The 20,033-nt window shown below is 39.9% G+C and overlaps 2 pseudogenes; one reads left to right on the forward strand and one right to left on the reverse strand.

The window, feature by feature from the left end:
* Positions 1 to 206: 206 nt before the first annotated feature.
* LOC133099595 (pre-mRNA-splicing factor 18-like) lies at positions 207 to 1,236 on the reverse strand (annotated as a pseudogene).
* Positions 1,237 to 5,227: 3,991 nt separating this feature from the next.
* On the forward strand, positions 5,228 to 6,151 carry LOC133099596 (putative olfactory receptor 5AK3; annotated as a pseudogene).
* Positions 6,152 to 20,033: the final 13,882 nt, after the last annotated feature.

Consider the following 20,033-nt stretch of genomic DNA (forward strand, 5'->3'; position numbering starts at 1 on the left):
AAAATAAAAGCAAGACACAAAAATCACTTGGCAGTCAGATGTGACATGAGAGCCAACACAGTTCTGAAAACCAACAGTTGCATTAGGCAGAAGTCAGAGACCAGAAACTCCCTTTTTCTTCTTTCCTCATGCCTGTTGGTAATTCTGGAAGTCCATGCCAGTCTTCCTTAAGTTTCTTGTTGATATTTACAGACCACACACAGATCTCATAGTGCATTGTACTCCATACATTTTGATGGATCTGTAGGAAAGTGCTTCTGGCAAATAGTCATTAACCTCTTCAGTCCCTGAATATATTTCCACTGTGTCTCATCATTTAAAACATGTGCAACATTCTTGGAAAAAAATCTTTTCCCTACCAGTTCTGGCAAGGATGCCAACCACAGTGACACCAATGGGCCAAGGGGCATTTCCAATGGCCATCTGAAGATAAGCATCATTAGCCTTCACATATTCCCTCTGCAACATGAATTTAATGATATCTGTTATGGATTCTTTAATATTGGCAGGAAGATTCCTTTTCCGTAGCTTTCTGAAAAGGGGTCTGAGATAGGACTCAGTCTGTTTCTGAGTAGCACTGTTCAGTTTACCCTGCATGCTGCGCTTCACATAATCCTCTCTGGCATTCAGCTCCTTAGCACAAACACCAAGAAGAAACTTAAGGAATTTGGTAATGATGTCCATGTCTTTATAATCGTCACCTTTTCCTAAAGACTATCCCAGTGCCTCTAACTCTTCAGTTGTGGTGTTTTCTTCATGAACTTTCAAATCATTCTGGGCATCTTACTCTCCAGGTTCTTGGCCACCCACAAGTTCATTGAGGTACTGCTGATCAATCTTATCCAAAGCTGCTTTCAGATCATTCCTCAATCCCTTGTTAACTTCCGGTGTGAGGATCTCTATTTTTCTTAAATGCTGAAAAGCATCATAATCAGTTTCTCCAAAGAGTCTGATTGGTTCTCCTCTTTCTCTTAATCTCCTGATAACCTCTTGCCTAGAAAGAGTCATGGGTAATTTTCCTTCTACCAGTTCAAATTCTAATACTGAATTCAATGAAGTTAATGGTTTCTGGTCCTCCTCTTTTGACTGTATCTTGTAGCCACATCTTTCAAAATATCGTTCCTCTTCTTTTTTTGCAAATTCACTACGCTTGAAATATTTTTTATTTTCCACCAGCAGGTTCCTGTCCTCCACAAGCTGCATCTTCTGGAGGATCTCTGATTTCAGAACATCCATCTCGCTGCCCGGGTTGAAGCTCGAGTTTTCTTTTTCTCTCTCTGGCTCATTGGACCAAGCCTTTTGTCTCAGCCAGCCGCCACAAACCCACTACACAGCTGTATTTAAATTTTGATAGTTTGATTAATATGTGTCTTGGCGAGCTTCTCCTTGGATTTATCCTGTATGGGACTCTCTCCACTTCCTGGACTTGATTGACTATTTCCTTTCCCATGTTAGGGAAGTTTTCAACTATAATCTCTTCAAATATTTTCTCAGACCCTTTCTTTTTCTCTTCTTCTTCTGGGACCCCTATAATTTGAATGTTGGTACTTTAATGTTGTCCCAGAGGTCTCTGAGACTGTCCTCAATTCTTTTCATTCCTTTTTCTTTATTCTGCTCTGTGGTAGTTACTTCCACTATTTTATCTTCCAGGTCACTTATCCGTTCTTCTGCCTCATTTATTCTGCTATTGATTCCTTGTAGAGAATTTTTAATTTCATTTATTGTATTGTTCATCATTGTTTGTTTGCTCGCTCTTTAGTTCTTCTAGGTCCCTGTTAAATGTTTCTTTTATTTTCTCCATCCTATTTCCAAGATTTTGGATCATCTTTACTATCAGTACTCTGAATTCTTTTTCAGGTAGACTGCCTATTTCCTCTTCATTTGTTTGGTCTGGTGGGTTTTTACCTTGCTCCTTCATCTGCTGTATATTTCTCTGTCTTCTCATTTTGTTTAACTTACTGTGTGTGGAGTCTCCTTTTCACAGGCTACAGGTTCATAGTTCCCATTGTTTTTGGTGTCTGCCTCCAGTGGATAAGGTTGGTTCAGCGGGTTGTGTAGGCTTCCTGGTGGAGGGGACTGGTGCCTGTGTTCCGGCGGGTAGGGCTGGATCTTGTCTTTCTGGTGGGCAGGGCCACGTCCAGTGGTGTGTTTTGGGGTGTCTGTGAACTTAGTATGATTTTAGGCAACCTCTCTGCTAATGGGTGGGTTTGTATCCCTGTCTTGCTATTTGTTTGGCACAGGGTGTCCAGCACTGGAACTTGCTGGCCATTGAGTGGAGCTGGGTCTTAGCATTGAGATGAAGATCTCTGGGAGAGCTCCCGCCAATTGATATTACGTGGGGTCAGGAGGTCTCTGGTGGACCAATGTCCTGAACTCAGCTCTTCCACCTCAGAGGCTCAGGCCTGACACCAGGCAGGAGCACCAAGACCCTGTCAGCCACACAGCTCAGAAGAGGGAGAAAAAAAGAAAGAAAAATAAAATAAATAAAGTAATTAAAATTTAAAAATTATTAAAATAAAAAAAAATTTTTAAGTGATTAAAAAAAAAGAAGATAACAACCAAACCAATAAACAAATCCACAAATGATATCAAGTGCTAAAAACTATACTAACATAAACATAAACATAAAAATCAGAAAAAAGTCAGTGGCATACAGCAAACCCTAAGTCTACAGTTGTTCCCAAAGTCCACCACCTCAATTTTGGGATGATACATTGTCTATTCAGGTATTCCACAGATGCCGGGTACATCAAGTTGACTGTGGGGATTTAATCCACTGCTCCTGAGGCTGCTGGGAGAAGTGTCCCTTTCTCTTCTTTGTTCGCACAGCTCCTGGGGTTCAGCTTTGGATTTGGCCCCACCTCTGCATGTAGGTCGCCTGAGGGCATCTGTTCCCGCCCAGACAGAACGGGGTTAAAGCAGTGGCTGATTAGGGGGCTCTGGCTCACTCAGGCCAGGGGGGGAGGGAGGGGTATGGAATGTGGGGCAAGCCTGTGGCAGCAGAGGCCAGCGTGACATTGCAACAGCCTGAGGTGCACCGTGTGTTCTCCCAGGGAAGTTGTCCCTGGATCACGGGACCCTGGCAGTGGTGGGCTGCACAGGCTCCCGGGAAGAGAGGTGTGCATAGTGACCTGTGCTTGCACACAGGCTTCTTGGTGGCTGCAGTAGCAACCTTAGCATTTCATGCCTGTCTCTGGGGTCCATGCTGATATCCACAGCTCGCGCCCATCTCTGGAGCTCGTTTAGGCAGTTCTCTGAATACGCTTTCCTCACACACCCCGAAACAATGGTCTCTTGCCTCTTCGGCCAGTCCAGACTTTTTCCCGGACTCCTTCCCAGCTAGCTGTGGTGCACTGGCCGCCTTGAGGCTGTGTTCACACAGCCAACCCCAGTCCTCTCCCTGGGATCCGACCTCCGAAGCCCGAGCCTCAGCTCCCAGCCCCCACCCGCCCCGGCGGGTGAGCAGACAAGCCTCTCAGGTTGGTGAGTGCTGGTCGGCACCAATCCTCTGTGCGGGAATCTCTCCGCTTTGCCCTCTGGACCCCTGTTGCTGCGCTTTCCTCTGTGGCTCCGAAGCTTCCCCCACCCAGCCACCCCCCATCTCCGCCAGTGAAGGGGCTTCCTGGTGTGTGGAAACTTTTCCTCCTTCACAGCTCCTTCACAGAGTTGCAGGTTCTGTCCCTATTCTTTTGTCTCTGTTTTTTCTTTTGCCCTACCCAGGCACGTGGGGAGTTTCTTGCCTTTTGGGAAGTCTGAGGTCTTCTGCCAGCATTCAGTAGGTGTTCTGTAGGAGCTTTTCCACATGTAGATGTATTTCTGATGTATTTGTGGGGAGGAAGGTGATCTCCACGTCTTACTCCTCTGCCATCTTGAAGCTCCTCCCTAGATTGTTATTTTAAATTTAAGGATTTCTGTTCTGTGAAAGATATCATAGACAAAATAATAGATGATAGAATGTGAGAAAATATTTGTCAAGTCAACTGACAAGAGATTTAAATCTTGGATAAACAAAGAACATGTAAAATCAGTTCACTAGAAACATTTACAAAAAATTTTAACAGGCAATTTACAAAATAATAAAATCCCAAAATTCTAAGAACGTTTACATAATGATCAAATCTACTTGTAACTAAAGGGAAAAAACCAAAAATGAGACATCACTTTACACCTATTTTCCTGACCAAAAAATATTAGGAAAATATCAATGCTCACTAGGAAGTGAGGATGTGGGGACCCCCATGCAAAATTAGTAGGCGTGTACACTGGCGCATCCGTTATATAAAATGATCTGGAAAAACTTGGTCAAATGAAATATGTGCATACCCTCAGACACAAAAATTTTGTCCCTAGGAATACACCCTAGAAAAATTTCACACTGAGTTATTTGTAGTGGAGACAAGTTGTAGGCAATCTGCTATCCATCACTAGGAAAGCACATAGGTAAATTAGGATGGATGGACACCATAGAGCAGTGCTACTCAATGTGTGGCCCATGAACCAGCACCAGTCCTTGGACTCTCTGTTTCCACTCTATGATGAGATAACTACAGAAAGTGAGACTGAGCATTTAAACCATCACAAATTTTTGACAATGCTGAGAACTTTTTATGTTTTTTACAAACATGGGACCACAACAGATTGGAAATTTTATAAAGAAAATTATCCTTTACCATAAATACTTTGATAAACAGTTCTGTGAAGGACTCTACAATTCCACGTGACCATCATGGCAGAGAAGAGCTTCTAAGGAATGAAAAAGAATAAAATGAAAATATGGAGCTAGGTGGGAACAAGATCATATAGAACCCCATGCATATGTCAAATTTTCAAATATAATGATTAGTATTTAGGCAAATTGGGATTTCTAATTAAAATATAGATAGTATAAAAGAAAGCCTAATTAAATAAAACAGTATTCTTATATCTTCCCGAATTGATGTATGTATTAAATACTGTCAGTTTGCACACTGAGAACACAGCTACTTCTGTTCTGTACTTCTCACACACTGAGAACACAGAACACACACAACTTCTCCAAAGTATAGATGAAAATATCTAAGTTAGGTGTCAAGGTTCAGCCTTTAAAATCTAACTCAATTATATCATGGAAAATATTCTCTGACACCCCACTATGAAATTAAATATACCATTAGTTAAAGGATCACAATGGTCTTAGTTTTCTCTGCTCCTCTTCCTTTGCAACTTTATATATTTAATTTTGCTAGCCATGGAACAAAACAATGGCACTGAAGTGACTGAATTCATCCTCCTGGGATTTGCTGGTCAACACAAGTGTGCTCATTCTAGAGGGTAACATTGGCATGATCCTATTCATCAAGATTGATTCTTCCCTTCACACTCCCATGTACTTTTTTCTCCAAAACTTGGCATTTGTTGATCTCTGCTACACCTCTGCTATCACTCCCAAGATGTTGCAAAACTTTGTAGGGACAGAACAATCCATCTCATTCATAGGATGTATGGTGCAATTACTAGTCTATGGTACTTTTGCAACAAGTAATTGCTACATCCTCGCTGCTGTGGCAGTGGACTGTTATGTAGCCATCTGTAACCCACTTCACTATGGAACAGTTATGTCCAAGAGAGTCTGCAGTTCATACTTCATGGGTTTCATACTTCATGAGTTTCCTTCATACTTCATGGGTTTCCTAAATGCTTCTGTAAACACAAGTTTTACTTTCTCATTGAACTTTTGCAAATCCAATAAAATTAACCATTTTTCTGTGATGAACCCCCAATTCTGGCCCTCTCATACTCCAGTATTTACTTCAATGTCATGCCACTAGCAGCCTTTGTGGGGTTTAACTTGACGTTCACTGTGTCGGTCGTCATCTTTTCCTACATGTTTATCCTGGCTGCCATGTTGAAGATCTCTTCTGCTGCAGGGAGGAGAAAAGCCCTCTCCACGTGTGGCTCCCACCTGACAGCCGTCACCATTTTCTATGGGACTCTGTCTTACATGTATCTGCACCATCGCACCACAGAGTCTCAAGAGCAAGAAAAAATGGCTTCTTTGTTTTATGGCGTCATGATGCCCATGTTAAACCCCCTTATCTACAGCCTGAGAAACCAAGATGTGAGAGAAGCCCTAAAAGGGGTTGGAAAAAAGTACTTCAAGTTTGATCCTTGATTTCTAGTTCTCTATGCTTGTAAACAACCAGACTAACAGTGCCAATGTTTAAGAAATCAAAACATGCATAGCACAGGGAGATCAGCTTGGTGCTTTGTGACCACCTAGAAGGGTGGGATAGGGAGGGTGGGAGGGAGACGCAAGAGGGAGGAGATATGGGGATATATGTATGTGTATAGCTGATTCACTTTGTTATAAAGCAGAGACTAACACAACATTGTAAAGCAATTATACTCCAATAAAGATGTAAAAAAATAAAAATCAAAACAAAGAGCCAAACAACATAGGAAAGGTTGCTCAATCTATTAATATGGAGCTGAAAATTAAAGTAACAATGAGATAACCACCAATATGGCTGGCAAAAATTGAAGAAGAATGATAATGCCTATTAATTGCTATGATGTAAGGGAAAGGATGCTCTCACATTTGCTAATAGATAATTGAAGTGTTACCTTACTTCAGAAGGAATCTGGCAATATCTTTTTAAAAGAAGAATCTTCCATCCAGAATTTCAGCCTTGCAAATGGATCTATGGAAATAAAAGTTTTAATCTGTAAGAACATATATGTAAGGATGTTTATTGTAGCATTGTTTTGAAAAAGAAGACCAAGAAAGTAACTATTCCTCAATAGGGAAATAAATCTGTATTATCGTAATTCCAAATTGTGTCTATTGCTGCATAACAAATTTCCATAAATTTAAGGGCTTAAAAAACACACAATTGTTATCTTATAGTTTTATAGTCAGAAATCTGCACATCACTTAAGTGCATCCTCTGAGATGCTACAATCAAGGTGTCAGCCAGAACTGGGAACTCATCTGGAGGCCCAACTGGGGATGGATCTGCTTCCAAGCTCACTCATTTATTGACGGAATTCATCTCCTTGCCATTTAAGACAGATTCCTACCTTCTTGCTGGCCGTCAGCCAGGGACTACTCACAGCTCTTAGAGACTATCCACAGTTCTTTGGCACAAGGCCCTCTTCATAAGCCCTCTCATAACATGGCCGCTTACTTCTTCAAAGCCAGAAAGCCATATACAGTTATTCAGTACATGCATCGTGTGAAACAAAATATTGCCATATGCCCAAATCTTACTACCAATTCAAGAGTCAGTCTCTCCCTGAAGTTTTCCCAGGTCAACACTGTTTCCTGTCAACTTTCTGCCCCTGGAAGTAATTTCTTCTTCCACTGAATACCCACAGCACTTCACTTGTATCAATAAATATTATTTATTATTTATCACTTCCTATCTAAATTATTTATTTACATATAAGACCTTCACTATCATCTATAAGGCAATTGAAATATGCTTTCTTTCTATGACCTTTTAACATCTGGTATAGAGCCTTAGACACATTAGGTATTCTGTAAATATTGAATGAATGGATGGGTGGATGAATGATGATAATAAAAAATAATATGGGCAGCTTTCTAACTGGAAGTTATGTGAGTATGTAGCCTACACTTGTCTCTAAATATCAATCTGTGGACAACAGCATTCAAATGACCAGGGAAAGTTTTTCAAAGTGTAAATTACTATACCCCAGTCCTGGAGATATTGATTCAGTAATATTAGATGGAGCCCAATATATTTAAATATCTGCATACATAGAATGTTGCTTTAATTGCATGCTCCACTAGAAAGTAGTTTTTAAGTGCACAGGATTTAGAATCTTTTGGAATGTGGTTTATATCCCACCCCTGCCACTCCCCAGAAGTGTCTTCCTGGAAGCTAATTGAGCTTTCAAACCTTGTTTCTCATAATAATACATATCTCATGAGACTTTTCAATGTGTTTGTTTGCTTGTTTGTTAGGAACAGATAAGATAATGCATAGAAATCATAGTGCCTGGCACTCTTAAACTCTAGGTAAATGTTAAAAGTAATGAGTACTAACAAGGACTATTTCAACATGGGTGTGACAGATATTACAAAAACAATCTCATCACATGCACACACACACACACACACACACAGAGCAAATAAGAAGTCTCTTAAGATTTACAACATGAAAACTTTCCCCTCTGGGAAGCTCCTCTCTCCTGCAGCAGAAAACTAACTAATACAGGTTGTTTCCTTTGATCCTGTCTCAGCGCCTATAGTCACAAACACTCAAGGGAACAGGTAGTAATCCCATAGGCTTCAGCTATGAGCTCTGTCTAGGGAGAATTCATTTGGTGGGCAATCAGCCCACTAGCCTGGGAAGAAAATCTAAAGACAAAAGTCCTGTGAATAAAGCAAATTACACTTTTTCTTCTTTAGCTGTGCATTATTCTGGAATATGAGGACCACAGTAAAATCTATAGGATTAGAGCCAATATGCCAGCATAATTAACTCTAAGATTGGGTAAAGTCATCTTATCATCAGCAAAATAATATAAATGGAGAGAGGAAATTATTGATGGTATGGAGAAATCATAAAATGGCCCTGGAGATGATAGCTGATATATTAGCTATAATGCTCCCAACTGAAAATAAACAACCCTTACAGAATATGAGCAATAAATAGACAAGGCCACTCCATGACTGAGATGGGCCAAGACAGAAAAAAAGGTCACTCTGTGAGTTTGTCTGAAATAAAACAGGGACAAGTACTCTTAGCAACAAGAAAAATAGCTAACCATTCCCCTCTTCCAACTAAAATGAGTAAATACTCCTCCTTTACCCACTTTAATTTTCTCACCTCTTAGGTATAAATTACCAAAATATTCAACCACCGAATTCCTAAAAACACTCAAAAGAGAACTCACCTCCACTTCCTAAATCCTTCTTAGAATCACCCAGCACAAGCCTAAATCCTACAAGAGGCCTTCCCAATCTCCTCTTATCCAACACTCTGGTCCCTCTGGGATGTGTGCTTCCTTATTATGAAATAAGCCTAACTTTACTTGACTACATATGTGCTTCTGGTGCTTGTTGGCTACTGGACGTTGATGGTGTGAATTGCACCAGGCGCATCTATTATCTCTCTTGAACTTTGTTTCTCTTGTTATTCATTTTTATTGCAAAAAGAAATTAATATGTGTCCATTATTTTTTAAATACAACTCTTTTTAAAGTTTAAAAAAAAGAGAGATTCTTTATTTTTCTTATTCCTACTTCCTACTTAAATTGTTCATATATCCCTGCAGATGGTGTTTTCTTCACATAAACACACAAACACACACACATACACACACACACAGAATTTTTTAATTAAAATTCAGTTCACACTCCACTTGTTTTTCTGCTTTACTCACTTAACAGTATGTTGTTAACATTTTTCCTAAGAATACATATAGGTCTCTCTCATTCTTATTAGGTGTTTCACAGAAATACAAACTATAAATTAACTCTGATTTGTTTTAGTATCACCCTATCTATTGCCAAATTTCTGCTATAAAAAAAAAAATAATGCATAGACTCCTGTGTGTTTAAGGTAAATTTTTTTCCATCTCATTTTATCAAAGATTAAACTGAGGTTGAGGGAACTTACATTTCTTGCCCTAAATCACATACCTATTAAATGGCAGTTCCAAGATTCAAATCTAGATCTTTCCAACTTCAAAGCTTGTCCACTTGTCATTGCAGTGGTATAAGATAAAGCTTCAAAGTTGCTTTGAATACAATATAATTGGATACAATATAATTTGTACAACTTTAAAGCATAGGTATTATTCATCCAATAAAAGTCTCTTCCAGAACTCCCACTTCTGCCCAAGATAGAGTAACAGGGACTGGATTTACCCTCCTGCCTGAAACAATAAAAATTGGACAAAATATATGAAATACTATTTTGTAAGACACTGTGCATCAAGCAATAAAGGACAGTGGTTCCTGAGAAGGAAGAAAAAAAATAAACCCAAAATTTCCCCAGCTTTCTGTGTTAAGAAGGTTCCTAGACAACAATGCAGAGAGGGAGTACTCAGGAAATGTTTAGTGGACTTCCTAAAGGAAATGGAGCTGAAAATTTGATGAGAGCAAGGCAACTAAAGTTTGCAGGACAGAATGTTGAAGAAAGTTCATTGTAAAGAGAAAGAACCCCAAGATCTGCAGAGGGTCCAATTATTTAGCTGAGTACTAATCAGTACATACACATGCGGAAACAATTTGAGGTAGGGAAGGAAATAATTACAGATAATAGTGCTTGATGCTGACACAAGGCTGGGAGTAGTGCCTGTTCTCACCAGACAGACTAGAAAACCTCAAGATTCATAATGCACTGGGTAGAACACACAGAAAGGACTTGCCTCAGTAGTGCAAATGATTAGCCCTATACTGAACTCAGCTCCAGTTACAACCAACAAATCTACAAAGCAAGACTCAAAAGGATCAAACAATTTCCAAGTAACTTAATTGTACTCCAGAACAAAGCTCAAGAATATTTATAAGTATATGAAAATACCTAGCAACACACATGGTAAAATTCACAATGCCTGGCATCCAATCAAAAATTACCATACATACAAAAATCAGGAAAACATGCCATAAGCAGAAGAAATATCAATGGACAAAACTGACCAAAACTGCCAAAAATGTCAGAATTGGCCAAGGACATTAAAACAATTATTATAACCATCCTCCATATGTTCAAAAAAGACAAGTAGAGATGTGAAAGACAAGCTAAATCCTATAGTGCCTGATGATTAAAAAAATTTCACTGGATGGGAGTAACTACAGATTAGACATTCCAAAAGAAGTGATTAGTGATCTTGAAGACCTAGCAATAGAAACTATCCAAAATAATAGAAAAGTGACTCAAAAAGATAAATGAACAACACATCAGTGAACTGTGGAGCAACTTTAAGAAGGCTTATATATGTGTAATTGGAATCCCTGAAGGACAGGAGAAACAGGGCTTATATACAAAATGTTTTTGAACATTTTGTAAATTTGATGAAACTATAAAACCACACATTCAAGAATCACAAGAAATTCCAAGCAAAAGAAACATGAAAAAGCTACAGCAAGGCACGTCATAATCAAATTAATCAAAACCAGGAATAAAGGGGAAATCTTAAATGCATACAGAGGGAAAAAAGACACATTATAAATAGCAGAACAAAAGTAAGGATAAAAAGAAGATATACAGATTGCCAACAAACGCATGAAAGGATGCTCAACATCACTAATCATTAGAGAAATGCAAATCAAAACTATAATGAGGTATCACCTCACACCAGTCAGAGTGGCCATCATCAAAAAATCTACAAACAATAAATGCTGGAGAGGGTGTGGAGAAAACGGAACCCTCTTGCACTGTTGGTGGGAATGTAAATTGATACAGCCACTATGGAGAACAGTATGGAGGTTCCTTAAAAAACTAAAAATTGAACTACCATACGACCCAGCAATCCCACTACTGGGCATATACACTGAGAAAACCATAATTCAAAAAGAGTCAGGTACCACAATGTTCATTGCAGCTCTATTTACAATAGCCAGGATATGGAAGCAACCTAAGTGTCCATCGACAGATGAATGGATAAAGAAGATGTGGCACATATATACAATGGAATATTACTCAGCCATAAAAAGAAACGAAATTGAGTTATTTGTAGTGAGGTGGCTGGACCTAGAGTCTGTCATACAGAGTGAAGTAAGTCAGAAAGAGAAAAACAAATACCATATGCTAGCACATATATATGGAATTTTTAAAAAATGGTTCTGAAGAACCTAGGGGCAGGACAGGAATAAAGACGCAGACATAGAGAATGGGCTTGAGGACTCGGGGAGGGGGAAGGGTAAGCTGGGACAAAATGAGAGAGTGACATGGACATATATACACTACCAAATGTAAAATAGATAGCTAGTGGGAAGCAGCCACATAGCACAGGGAGATCAGCTCGGTGCTTTGTGACCACCTAGAGGGGTGGGATAGGGAGGGTTGGGGGGAGATGCAAGAGGGAGGAGATATGGGGATATATGTATATGTATAGCTGATTCACTTTGTTATTCAGCAGAAACTAACACACCACTGTAAAGCAATTATACTCCAATAAAGATGTTAGAAAAAAAAAAGTAAGGATGAAAACAGATTTCCTCTCATAAATAATGCAAGTGGAAACACAGTGAACCACCATCTTAAAGTGCTTAAAGAAAAAATGCTTTTATAATAGACTAAATATTTTCCTATCCATCCTTTTCTTAACACACATACACGCCCATGAATCCTTCTGACTTTCAATGAGTTTGAAAAGTGCCCATATAATGTTAAATCACTTTTCACCTTTTATTTAAGTTGTTGTCCAGGTGACTTAATTTCAGAATCGTTAAAAGCAAATTAAAATGATTTACAATGTTTGTGTCATTATCCCACCATGATTAAAGCAAATCTAGTCCTGGTATATCCTGGTATATCATTTTGTTCTGCCTCCCACTAGATTCAAAGCTGCTTGAAGGAAGAGACCAAATCTTATTCATTTACATTACAGTCTCTCCTCAAGGAAGCATCTTACATAAATGTTGACTTGAAGTGAAATTGTCGCTTATTTTCTTGCTAAAATGTTACTTATGGCTGTGAGTCTCTATCCAGCAACGAATTTGAAAGAAACAGAGATGACTTAGTTTGCATAATGCCCCATTTACCAAAGTCATATTCTGACTTTAATGATAGAGCATCAGTTATAAGGTTATTGATGTTAATGAAAATAAGACTTCTAACGATTTATCAAGTTATCGTTTTCTTATCTACAGGCAACATCTTAAGCTGCCCACTGACACCCTAAAGCTATTGGCCAGAGCCAGACAGGAGAGGCTATGAGGGTGGTCACATTCAAAAGCTTAGCAGTTCCTACAACAGCATATGATATTTAAATCATCATAAAAATAATAAATATTTACAGTTAATTGCAGCTTTGGACCTCATTAACTCCTAGAACTCTCAAAAATGCCACTGATATAATTGTAACTACTTTCCTTTAGAATTTTCTCATTATTCTTTTTATTTTTTACCTGTCACAGGGTTAACTTTCTTTCTCTATGTAGACCTTTTTTTTTTCAGTAAAAATAAGTAATATCTCTACCTATAACAGTAGGAATCTATAATGATTCAATTTTTTCAATTTTCCTCTTTTCTAGTAGGTAACACAGGGATCAAAACAATTTAAAAATATATTTTGGAATGCATTTCTTCATTTATCTATTCCCTGCCTTGTTCCTGGGAAAAGCTTAATGCATATTATGGACCCTCTGAACACAATTTTTAAAAATTTTATTCAAGAATCTTCAACCCACCATAACACAAAGCAGTTTTTGTCAGATGCCAATCTGTAAAAGTGATTTTAACATTGAAACACCCATTTAATAAGTGAACATACACTTCCTATTTGAGGCAAATTATTCTACAAAACTTCATCATAGATGATCAGAAATTGAGGTAGCTTCAGTTCATACTAGCACCATAATCCAGTGACTTATAAAAGAATGAAAGGTAAGGATTGCATCTCCTTGATGCTAGTGAGTTTTCACATTTTCTGCTAGATAGCCTAAAGGGAAGCAGGAAAATTGGTTGGAAAACCTGGGACATTTGCCCTAAGAATTGTAAAGATGGAGAGAATCAAACATTGGGAATAAGTCTCCTGCAAAATCATTTGATGAAAGAACACTTGAATCATAACAGCATCATTTCATGGACAAATGCCACGGATGTTCTTCCTTCGTGCAAGAAAGTTTATCATATGCCTGAAGAAAGAATCAGAATTATTATTAGCTAATATTAGCATTGGTTTTCTATGTGTCAGCATATAGAAACTGCATTATCTCACTGAACTTTGACAAAATAATCCCCATTTTTAGATTATTAAAAATGTATAATCCCTATTTTCACATTATGTAACTCAGAGCTGTCAAACAACGGATCAATCCACAAAACTAAGTGGTGGAATCAGGATTTTAATTTAATTCCAGAGCCTGTGCTCTTGACCAAAACAATACACATTTTTTTACTGAAGGAAAAGTAACCTAACTGGAATATTTTTTCTAAGTTGCGTATCACTTTTATCCCCACACTTTCTATCGCGGTGTAGTTTACATAGAGTAAAATGAGCCATTCTTAGTCATATCACCAAAAGTCTGCATCCTGTGAGTAGCTGGCTCAGAGTTCATGGGATTTTTAACAGAGCTATTATAAACATATCCTATCTTTTCATTATCCTTCTGCAGATCCAATGCCACCAATAATTTTTCTGTGATGAACCCCCAGTGCTTGATTTTTCATGCTCCCATATTTATCATTAAGGCAATCACTGCCTTCATAGAGTTTAACTTGAGTACTGCACTGGTTACCATGTTTGGTCATCAAATTCTCCTACACAGATATCCTGGCTGCTTTCCTGATGATGTCCTTGGGGAGGAGAAAAGACTTGCCACTGTGACTCCCACCTAACAATGGGCGCCATCTCTTCTATAGGCCCTCTCTATGTGTACTTACAGCCTGATTCTAACAAGCCCCAGGAGAATTTGAAAGTGAACTCCATGTTTTACAGCATTGGGATTCCCATGTGGAACCCTTGATCTACAACCCAAGAAATAGGGAGGAGACAGAAGCACTTGATCATGATAGCAAAGAAATGTTTATGAACTAGACCACATTTCCTAATATTAGGCTCAGAGAAGCATCCAAGTAAGTTTTTTACAAGATGCTATTTGCCCAGAGCAATTTTTCCAGTAGCCTCAAAAACATGTTGACCTTCCTAAATCCCTAAATTACATGGAAGATTATCGAATTTTCACAGAGATGGATTTATCTGGAGAGGCAGCATCGCCCTTCTGCCTGATGAACAAGCCTCTCTTGCTAATGACTGCTCTTTATAAAAACTATGAAAATCAGCCACCAGTATGTTACGGCAGCATTATTCAAAGAGTATTTGAAAACCAACTACTGCAGTACTAACCTGAGAGAAGTAACCTCAGCTTCGAAGAAAAATTAAGGGAAGGGGAACTTCTTGCACACTGGGAAAGCAGGCAAAAGTCCATAAAGGCATTTGAGGTAGATTAGGGAGCAAAAAAAAAAAAAAGGAAAATATTAAGCAAATTCCATGAAAGTTCATCACTGAGCAGAACCTCCAAGGGTAGTCAGCAATAGGAAACTCTCCCCAGATCCTCTGAGTGTAAAGCATTCATATTATCCCATCACCCAACACTGCCCAGATGCCCTCAACCAAGATCTGAAGCCATTAGGGACCCCAGAAACAGAGGAGAATGTAGACTGACCAATATGTTGGCAGCCACAGCCAGCAGAGAGCTGACATGCTGAAGGCTTCCACCTGGTTCTGTCCTCTAACATCAAGTCTGGCAGCATCCTGCCTAGTCAGTGGCAGGGCTGGCAAAACAAAGGAAAGCTTCTCTCACTCCAGCATCACAAAATCTTACAGCTGTGCCAGTTCAGGGAAGTGTCAACAAAATTTGCCTTGGCCCAACATTTCCCAAAATGGAGTCCAGAAAACGTATTCTTAAACTTCAACATGAAAAGGATTCCAAGGCCAAGTAGGGGTGAAAGTTCTAAGTTAATATCAGATTTCCTTACTACCAGACTTTCCAGAAGCATAATACATAGCAGTACCTTGTGGATTTCTAAGAGGGAAGAGTGTAGAGCATTTCCTGAACTTATTGCACCATAAGGCCCTTTTTAATCTATGGACTATTTCTTCTATTGTCTCAATTGTAAACTGCACGTTTCTTTCATGTTTTAATATTTCTGTTAGGATTATTTTAATATCCACATGTACGTTTAACAGAGGAATAAAGCTGTAAGACTGATGGTGAATAGTTCAATTTATCTATCGAATATAACATAATAAAGTAAATACATTTGAATAGCTTGGAACCCATGTTCCCTATATAGCACAGTTTGAAAAATACCTGTTTTTTAAAAAATAAAAAGCTGGCTAAATGCTTTTATAAAAATAACTAGAGTAAGTAGACTATTGAATTAAATACTTACTAGAAAACATCATTTGAAGAATATCTTCAGCTCTAAACAGAATATCACATTTGTATATAAATAATTTTCTATTCAGTCATAAACACAAGTGAAACAGACCTTCAAGATGGTGGATGAGTAAGACGTAGAGATCACATTACTCCCCACAAATACATGAGAAATACATCTACATGTGGAACAACTCCTACGGAACACCTACTGAACGCTGGCAGAAGACGTCAGACTTCCCAAAGGCAAGAAACTCCCCATTACCTGCGTAGGGCAAAAGAAAAAAGAGAAAACAGAGACAAAAGAATAGGGACGGGACCTGCACCACGGGGAGGGAGCTGTTAAGGAGGAAAAGTTTCTACACACTAGAAGCCCCTTCGCGGGCGGAGACTGCGGGTGGCGGAGGGGGGAGCTTCGGAGCCACGGAGGAGAGCGCAGCCACAGGGGTGCAGAGGGCAGAGCGGAGAGATTCCCGCACAGAGGATCGGTGCCGACCAGCGCTCACCAGCCCGAGAGGCTTGTCTGCTCACCCGCCGGGGCGGGCGGGGGCTGGGAGCTGAGACTCTCGGTCGGATCGCAGGGAGAGGACTGGGGTTGGCGGCATGAACACAGCCAGAAGAGGCTAGTGCGCCACGGCTAGCCGGGAGGGAGTCCCGGAAAAGGTCTGGAGCTGCTGAAGAGGCAAGAGACCATTGTTTCAGGGTGCACCAGGAGAGGGGATTCAGAGCGCCTCCTAAACGAGCTCCAGAGACGGGTGCGAGCCGCGGCTGTCAGCGCGGACCCCAGAGACGGGCATGAGACGCTAAGGCTGCTGCTGTAGCCACCAACAAGCCTGTGTGCAAGCACAGGTCACTCTCCACACCGCCCCTCCCAGGAGCCTGTGCAGGCACTGCCAGGGACCCAGCCACTGCCAGGGTCCTGTGATCCAGGGACAACTTCCCCGGGAGAACGCACGGCGCGCCTCAGGCTGGTGCAACGTCACGCTGGCCTCTGCCGCCACAGGCTCGCCCCGCATCCGTACCCCTCCCTCTTCCCAGCCTGAGTGAGCCAGAGCCCCCGAATCAGCTGCTCCTTTAACCCCGTCCTGTCTGAACAAAGAACAGACGCCCTCAGGTGACCTACACGCAGAGGCGGGGCCAAATGCAAAGCTGAACCCTAGGAGCTATGCAGAAAAAAGAAGAGAAAGCCGTGTGGCTGACAGGGTCTTGCTGCTCCAGCCGGCTGTCTGGCCTGTGCCTCTGAGGTGGGAGAGCCGAGTTCAGGACATTGGTCCACCAGAGACCTCCCGGCTCCATGTAATATCAAATGGTGAAAGCTCTCCCAGAGATCTCCATCTCAACGCTAAGACCCAGCTCCACTCAACGACCACCAAGCTACAGTGCTGGACACGCTATGCCAAACAACTAGCAAGACAGGAACACAACCCCACCCATTAGCAGAGAGGCTGCCTAAAATCATAATAAGGTCATAGACACTCCAAAACAAACCACCAGACGCAGTCCAGCCGACCAGAAAGAAAAGATCCAGCCTCATCCACCAGAACACAGGCACCAGTCCCCTCCACCAGGAAACCTACACAACCAACTGAACCAACCTTACAAACTGGGGGCAGACACCAAAAACAGTGGGAACTACGAACCTGCAGCCTGCAAAAAGGAGACCCCAAACACAGTAGGTTAAGCAAAATGAGAAGACAGAGAAACACACAGCAGATGAAGGAACAAGGTAAAAACCCACCAGACCAAACAAATGAAGAGGAAAGAGGCAGTCTACCTGAAAAAGAATTCAGAGTAATGATAGTAAAGATGATCCAAAAACTTGGAAATAGAATGGAGAAAATACAAGAAACGTTTAAGAAGGGCCTAGAAGAACTAAAGAGCAAACAAACAATGATTAACAACACAATAAATGAAATTAAAAATTCTCTAGAAGGAATCAGTAGCAGAATAACTGAGGCAGAAGAACAGATAAGTGACCTGGAAGATAAAATAGTGGAAATAACTACCACAGATCAGAATAAAGAAAAAAGAAAGAAAAGAATTGAGGACAGGGGCTTCCCTGGTGGCGCAGTGGTTGAGAATCTGCCTACTAATGCAGGGGACACGGGTTCGAGCCCTGGTCTGGGAAGATCCCACATGCCGCGGAGCAACTAGGCCCGTGAGCCACAACTACTGAGCCTGCGCGTCTGGAGCCTGTGCTCCGCCACAAGAGAGGCCGCGATAGTGAGAGGCCCGCGCACCGCGATGAAGAGTGGCCCCCACTTGCCGCAACTAGAGGAAGCCCTCACACAGAAATGAAGACCCAACACAGCCAAAAAAATAAATAAACAAATAAATAATAATTAAAGGTGCTAATAATTAAAAAAAAAAAAAAAAAAAAAAAGAAAAACAATTAAATAAAAAAAAAAAAAAAAAAAAAAAAGAATTGAGGACAGTCTCAGAGACTTCTGGGACAACAGTAAATGCACCAACATTCGAATTATAAGGGTCCAGAGGAAGGGAAAAAGAAAGGGACTGAGAAAATATTTGAACAGATTATAGTTGAAAACTTCCCTCATATAGGAAAGGAAATAGTCAATCAAGTCCAGGAAGTGCAGAGAGTCCCATACAGGATAAATCCAAGGAGAAATATGCCAAGACACATATTAATCAAACTATCAAAAATTAAATACAAAGAAAAATTATTAAAAGCAGCAAGGGAAAAGCAACAAATAACATACAATGGAATCCCCATAAGGTTAACAGCTAATCTTTCAGCAGAAACTCTACAATCCAGAAGGGAGTGGCATGACATATTTAAAGGGATGAAAGGGAAAAACCTACAACCAAGATTACTCTACCCAGCAAGGATCTCATTCAGATTTGACAGAGAAATTAAAACCTTTACAGACAAGCAAAAGCTAAGAGAATTCAGCACCACCAAACCAGCTTTACAACAAATGCTAAAGGAACTTCTCTAGTCAGGAAACACAAGAGAAGGAAAGGACCTACAATAACAAACCCAAAACAATTAAGAAAATGATAATAGGAACATACATACTGATAACTACCTTAAATGTAAATGGATTAAATGCTCCAACCAAAAGACATAGACTGGCTGAATGGATACAAAAACAAGACCCGTATATATGCTGTCTACAAGAAACCCATTTCAGAACTAGGGACACATTCAGACTGGAAGTGAGGGGATGGAAAAAGATATTCCATGCAAATGGAAATCAAAAGAAAGATGGAGTAGCAATTCTCATATCAGAGAGAATAGACTTTAAAATAAAGACTATTACAAGAAACAAAGAAGGACACTACATAATGATCAAGGGATCAACCCAAGAAGATATAACAATTGTAAATAAGTATGCACCCAACATAACAGCACCTCAATACATAAGGCAAATGCTAACAGCCATAAAAGGGGAAATCGACACTAACACAATCAGAGTAGGGGATTTTAACGCCCCACTTTCACCAATGGACAGATCATCCATATTGAAAATAAATAAGGAATCACAAGCTTTAAATGATACATTAAACAAGATGGACTTAATTGATATTTATGGGACATTCCATCCAAAAACAACAGAATACACTTTCTTCTCAAGTGCTCATGGAACATTCTCCAGGATAGATCATATCTTGGGTCACAAATCAAGCCTTGGTAAATTTAAGAAAATTAAAATCATATCAAGTATCTTTTCCTACCACAATGCTATGAGACTAAATATCAATTACAGGAAAAAAAACTGTAAAAAATACAAACACATGGAAGCTAAACAATACACTACTTAATAACCAAGAGATCACTGAAGAAATCGAAGAGGAAACCAAAAAATATCCAGAAACAAATGACAATGAAAACACAATTACCCAAAACCTATGGGTTACAGCAAAAGCAGTTCTAAGATGGAAGTTTATAGAAATACAATCCTACCTCAAGAAACAAGAAACATCTCAAATAAACAACCTAACCTTAC

The sequence above is a fragment of the Eubalaena glacialis genome, chromosome 10 (assembly GCF_028564815.1).
Source record: "Eubalaena glacialis isolate mEubGla1 chromosome 10, mEubGla1.1.hap2.+ XY, whole genome shotgun sequence".
Classification (NCBI taxonomy): Eukaryota; Metazoa; Chordata; class Mammalia; order Artiodactyla; family Balaenidae; genus Eubalaena; species Eubalaena glacialis.